We start from the raw sequence: 6,946 nt of genomic DNA, 5'->3' as shown, positions 1-6,946 counted from the left end.
TTTTCCTAGAGCAACTCTAGGTTTACATGCTGAAAGTGTGGGTTGATAGCTGTCTCTTCATATATGATCTCAACAACTGCCATTTCAGAAACTTGAAGCAAAAATGTGATTATTAAATTTTCTATCAGTGATGAATATATCACTAATGTATATATCACACAAATATTCATGGTGGTATAGAACAGTGCAAGTCCATCTTCTGGAACACCTGCTGGGTATTCTAAACTGTGCACTTCACATCCAGTGCATTAATTTCTTCATAGGTAGTATCATAGTACACTACTATCTCAGGCTTGATTGTTGCGATGCTCAATGAAACAGCATTATGCCTTGAAGACACTAAACTAACAGCCTTCTTCAGTTTTTGAACGAAGGATATACGTAAGTGATATATCTGAAAACAATTAAGTTTTACATTTTGCTGTCAGGAACTCTCTTAGAATCTTTCCTTTTATTATTATTATTATTATTATTATTATTTTGTACATGTGTGGCCTTTTTGTGTCCTCTTCCCAGTTTGACAAGCACATCTGATTTGCTTAATCAGGAGATGTATATATATATATATATATATATATATAGTGACTGCAACCTGCAAACCAAGATTATCCTCCAAAACTTTACGAGCCTAGGAAATAAACACAACGATTTGGACGTACTAGCATGTTTTAATAAACCAGATGTTTCAGTTATTACTGAGCACCAGTATACCAAAAAAGAATCGTATTATGCACCCATTAACAAAGAATTTCTGCTCATCTTTCAGTAGGGATATCAAACCTTATGGTGATGTTGCAAAAAGTGGCAATAATTGGTGCTCAAAGATGTAATTCCTTACGTGTTGAACGTGTTACTGAACTTTCTGTGATAAGCTATAGATGGGAAAGGAGACATAATTTTAGATATAGACAGACCTCCATCTGAAAGCACAGATTTTTTTTTAGCTAATCTCTATCAATTGCTTGTAGAGAGAAACAGTAAATACTCTGGGAAAACGGCTGGGTAGTTATGCTGATAATTGTTCAGTTTAATAAAACCTTATTTAACACAAATCAGTTTTCACTGTTAAGGATGGCGAGTGGCACAAACAGATCTAACATTACTGATATGTAATACAGGGTATCCAGGACTTTGTACTGGGATACTTTCTTTTGTTGATTTATGTAAATGACAAAATGCTGCTCCCCAAATTCAAGAATAGTTCTGTATGCTGATGCTACATCCATTATATGCAAGTGTAAAGATCATGAGCAACTACAAAAACTATGAAACTGTATTACAAATGAAATAATTCAGTATTTCTATGAAAGTCATCTCATTATCAGCACAAGATAGCAGTAGTAATGGTTTTTCACCCCACAAGACAGATTTTGAAATTCAGTTGTGCACTGTAACTGATATTGTCATCAAAGAAAACTACTGCTTGGTTACAGTTAAACTTTCTATGGTTAACATGTTATAACATGGAAACTAATTACCATACAAGTACACAACTTGGTAGCATTAATGTCAATGACATGGGGAAGAGAAATAATGCAGAATCAATTCAATTGAAACACTTTTAATGTGCTGCTACAGTACACCATACCATTACATACCAGTACCATTACTGGTGATGGTGATGGAGACTGTTATGAAAAGCTTGCAATTTTATTCAAATCTGATGTGGCAAGTTAACAAAACTTTTTATCCATGTGAGTAAAATTATTGTGTAAAATCGGTAGCGCAGCTTCTTACAGAAGTCTCTTCAGGGCCCTTTGGGGTCTTTCACTTACATGTCAACATATTTACTCCCTAATAGTATTTGTTGTCCATAATAGGGGTAAGTTTACTCTGTTCAGTGAAATGAACTTGCAAAACACTGGAAGTAAAAACAATGTCCATATAGACTATACATCCCTTCCTACAATTCAGAATGGAATTTCACATTCTGATCGAAAGTCTTTAACAGGTTGCTGCTAGACATCAGGCAGAAAACTGAAAATCCTAAGGTATTAAAAAAATACAAAGTAAAAAAATTATTTTATTAGCCCCTCCTTCTATAATTATATTTAAACATAATGTTTCGACTCACGGATGCATATGCTAGTTAACAATAAGGTCCAAATTAACAGGATTTTAATGTTACCATTATATGTACAGCTGACAGTACTCATTGTAAAATTATGAAATGCTTTGTACGAAGTATGACAGAAAAAGAGCACTTGAATAAAAAAAACATTTCTAGCTTTCAGAGTCATTACTTCCTTCCTCTGGGAAGATGAATATGTTTTGTGACTGGAAATGAGGGGAAGATCACTTACACCGCCTGTATAGAACGCTTATGTGACACATTCATGAGTACAGCTCCAATGTTTGAGATCCAGGTCAGATTTAAGCAACACATTGAAGCAACTCAGAGTCTGGATGCTATATAGGTTACCAGTAGTTTCAAACTATGTGCGAGTATAATGAAGATGCTTGACAAACTCATGTGAGAATCCCTGGAAGGAAAACAATGTTCTTTTTGCATAACACTACTGAGAAAATTTAGAAGGCATGAGAAACCAGGGCTCGGATGGTAGATAGCCTTTCTTCCCTATCTCTGTTTGTAAGTGGAACAGGAAAGAAAATGATTTGTAGTGGTACGAGGTATCCTCCACCGGGTACCATTTGGTTGCTTGTGTAGTATGTATATACATCAAAATACGGAAGAAAATTGACTGCCTACTACATTAAGAAGTAATAGTTGAACTAACTTAAATCTTGCTTCAAATGTTTTGTCCCACTAATACACTCTGCCAATCAGTGACTTGCATCTATAGCAGTCTTACAATTTGGAGATGTCAGTATTGCTTAGATCTATTAATATTCCCTCATTGAGCTCTTTTTATCTTAAGATCACATAAACTGGATTTTTGAGAAATTACATACAGGACAATGTGAATGGCATATAGCTGTTTGTTCACAGAAAACCAACGATCAAAATTTAGGCATATCGGTAACACACACTGGGCAACAGCACATATCTGGGCTAGAGCACTATACTGGATTTCGCCGCCTCCCCCCCCCCCCCCCCCTTTTCCCTAGGCCGGTATTACACTATCAAATTTCTTTGTCAAAGATTTGATCAAAGATGTGATCCAATATTCCGTCCAATATATTGGACAAAGATCTTTGACGTAGCGCTACGAGGGGTATTACACTGTCATCAAATTTTTCGTCAAAGTTCAAGATGGCTGACAACAACTTGTTATTAACCGCAGCAGTTCTACGTACTCCAATTGCATTGTGTGCACATGCGGAAAAGAAGTGGGGGGAGAAAATGGAACCATACATACGAGGTTGACAGTCTTAAAAGTCCTGGGATTACAACTTGATAATAAATTCAGTTGGGAGGAGCACACCACAGAACTGCAGAACGCCTTAACAAATCTGTATTTGCAATTCGAGTGTTAGCAGACATAGGCAACATAAAATGAAAAAGCTTGCATACTTTCATTGTCATATGGGATAATATTTTGGGGTAAATCTTGAAGTCAAACAAAAGTTTCCAAGGTCCAAAAGCGTGTAATACGTATTATTTGTGGAGTAAATTCACGGACCTCCTGCAGAAACCTCTTCAAAGAACTGGGTACTTCAGATTCTTGCATTGGTACGGGGGGAAATAAGAAAGAAAATGAAACTGTTGGCGGGCCAGAAGTACAGTGAGACTGTCGTTTGGACGTACGAGATTTGCAGGTTAGCTTTTTTGTTTTGTATTTCATGCCTAGATACTTCCGTAGAGATATTGTTGCATGTGGATCATTATATGTAATGATTATTACAATACATGCAACGATATGTTTGTACAGTTATCTAGGCATGAGAAACAAACAAAAAAAACTATAACTCTCGTAGGCCCAAATGACAGTCTCACTATACTTCCGGCTCGCAGGTTAACTACTGCCTCTCAGTATATTTACTTCTTAATAAAATTTGTCGTAAATAATATATCTCTTTTTCCAACAAACAACTCAGTTCATACATACAATACCAGGAACAAAAATGATCTGCACAAGGACTTAAAAACACTTACTTCAAAAAGGGGTCCACTACTCAGGAACACTCATCTTCAATAATTTGCCAGGAAACATAAAAAATTTAGTTAGAAATAAAGATCAGTTTAAAAGGAGCCTGAAAGACTTACTACTGGCAAACTCCTTCTACTCCATTGGCGAAATTTTTAATAGAAACAAATGATGTATTTATTCATACTATTAGTATTTTTATTTCAGCTTAAAAAAAATCGACATGTTCCACATCCACGAGGATCTCCTCAGCACGGATCTATGGAACGAAAAACTAATCTAATCTGGGTGAAGCCGTGGGTTTTACGACGACACGATAAAAGCATTCAACAAAACTTGTTACGTGAGCTTACAGTGGAAGACGTCAAGTCGTACATCAATTACTTAAGAATGGATGAGCATACATTTCTGTATGTGCTCAATGAAGTGTATCCTCATATCACAAAGCACAATTTTCACTTAAGAACTGCTACATCTTCAGAAGACAGGCTCACTATAACACTCCGATTCCTTGCTACAGGAGAGGGTTATGTTATGTTAGGTTAGGTTAGGTCTCCAATCTTCTTAATCTATTTTTTATTCAGGGTGCCTCACGTTGTAAAGCGCCTGATAAGCTTCAGACATCTCTATTAATTCTGTAGTTGTCGGCACACACCAATTGTATTTACCGGCAATGGTTATAAAAACACTACAGACGACAGAACGCTGCAGCGATGCTAGCGCTCCGCGTGGTAACATATCGCATTGCAGTGAACAGAAGACAAGCGATTTCTTTGATCAAATATACGGCCTCGGCCTAGATTTGATCAAATATTGGACGACATTTGTCAAAGATCCCTATTACACTATCAAATATCTTTGACAAAGATATTGGACAAAGATATTGGACAAAGAAATTTGATAGTGTAATACCGGCCCTAGAAACCTTGGCTGGAGCAATAACTTTATTTGCAGAATAGTCTGAGGTCTACATTAGGTTGAAAAGCGATAATTTCGGTGACAGTTGTGGAACACAGTGAATAAGAAATATAGGTTGTGGTGACAGACAGACGTGAGACTTTGCCTAATATTTGTTTGCGGCGTATTTAAATGCACTTTCCCACATTTAACGCATTTAAAATAAAACTACTAGGTCATCCCCAAAAAACATATATTAGAAAATGAACAATCATCCGACGTGTTTTGATGCATATTACATCGTACACAAACTGGAAAAATGCAATGGGCGTTCCACTACGTATCCTTTACCAAATTTGATTCGTTTTTCCGCATTTGCGGGTTCAAAGACAAATTCGTGCCGCAAACGTCTCAGTGATAGTTGGCCTACATCAGTAAGCTGCAGTTAATGCGTTAAAAACATTTATACACATTGTCCTCAATGCGTAATATGTGTTATGCTATAAATCACTGTGCCTTTCGACCAATAATTTATCAGTTGCTTCAATCAATCACGCAAGACTCTAATATGTAACTTTGACTACGCTGCGGATTATCATGTCACCATAATCCAGATTATTCGCATTCAAACCTTCTTTCTACATTTAATTCTGTTAACGGAAGCTTCATTCAAAAAATCTGGATTGATTTGACGTTCGAAAACAACATCTGGAGGCAAGTCTGTATAAAGGCTGTGGCAAACGTGTTAAGTCATTTACGTCAACAGAGTTGTTTACAGGTCTAGTCACCAGGCAGCGCTGTCACGCTTTCAGCCTTTCTGATGACGTCATGAAGCGATCCCTCGGGGCCCGCGAGACGCACGTCCGCGAGACGCTTCTTAACGGTAACTGCCAGAGGAGAATACCGGTCTCTGACAGTTATTTCCATAGTCGCTCGAATTCCTTAGTAACTTTCCTTGTACTACCCGTCCAAGCTAAATTAACACGTAAGGCGGTGGCTTAAGGGAACGACCGTACTTGTTAATGCCTGTACTGCAGCTCCTATCAGCCATGGCTCGGACATTAACTTTATTTAATTGTTTATGCTAAAAGTAACGAAGGCCCACGAAATAGTACACAGTTCTTATCAACAGATGGCGCGCAGTCTCACAGTTATTCCCATGGTCTAGAGGTGGGCCAAACGGTTATTCTGGAGTTTACCGTTATCACAGTTCCAGTTATTCTTTGATAACCGTTATCGTTAACGGTTATTAATAACTGCCAAGTTATTTTTCGCTAGCGAATACCGATAACTCAGACAGTTAAATAACGACATAGTTGGAATCCATCAGTTTAGTTATCAGTATAACTGCGAGTAGTGTGAAATAGCAGGAATGTCGTATGAATCGTGTCATAACCTCAGCTTATTAACTCCGGGTACATTTTAGTTGATGTTAGAACGATTATTAGTGTTTCATATTATATGTATGTAGGTTATCGGTCGCTATAAGAAATATTATCCTCCCAGCTGCAACAGAAAGTACGCGGAACTTCGCCACAGCACTGTTTAAGTAAAATTTTAACAACGTGCGTTTTTAAGTTTGAAGAAATATGTAAACTGAATACTTTAGGTTAAATTCGGAGCTTACTTTCTTGTATTGTTTACTTAATAGAATAAGTGTACTGCCTTGTAATACAACACAAAAATACACGTAATTTGAAAGATTCCTTTACTCCTCTAAAAGATAGTCATATGGTTGAAAGTGTGAGTACGTTAGTTGGAAAATTGCTCGATTTCTCCAGCTGCAGCATGTGTATAACATAGGATAAATGGAAGCGCCCGATCCCACCCGTCTGCTTTGACCTGTGACGTAAGGTTCTGTAATCCCATAACATATAAAGACATGCAGATCGAAAAGATTTACAGTGTTAAATTTCTGGGATTATAACTCGATAATAAATTCAGTTGGGAAGGGCTTACCACAGAATTGCTAAAGCTCCAAAACAAATCTGTATTTGCAG

The sequence above is a fragment of the Schistocerca serialis genome, chromosome 10 (genome assembly GCF_023864345.2).
Source record: "Schistocerca serialis cubense isolate TAMUIC-IGC-003099 chromosome 10, iqSchSeri2.2, whole genome shotgun sequence".
Lineage (NCBI taxonomy): Eukaryota > Metazoa > Arthropoda > Insecta > Orthoptera > Acrididae > Schistocerca > Schistocerca serialis.
Note: the sequence above shows the minus strand (reverse complement) of the source record.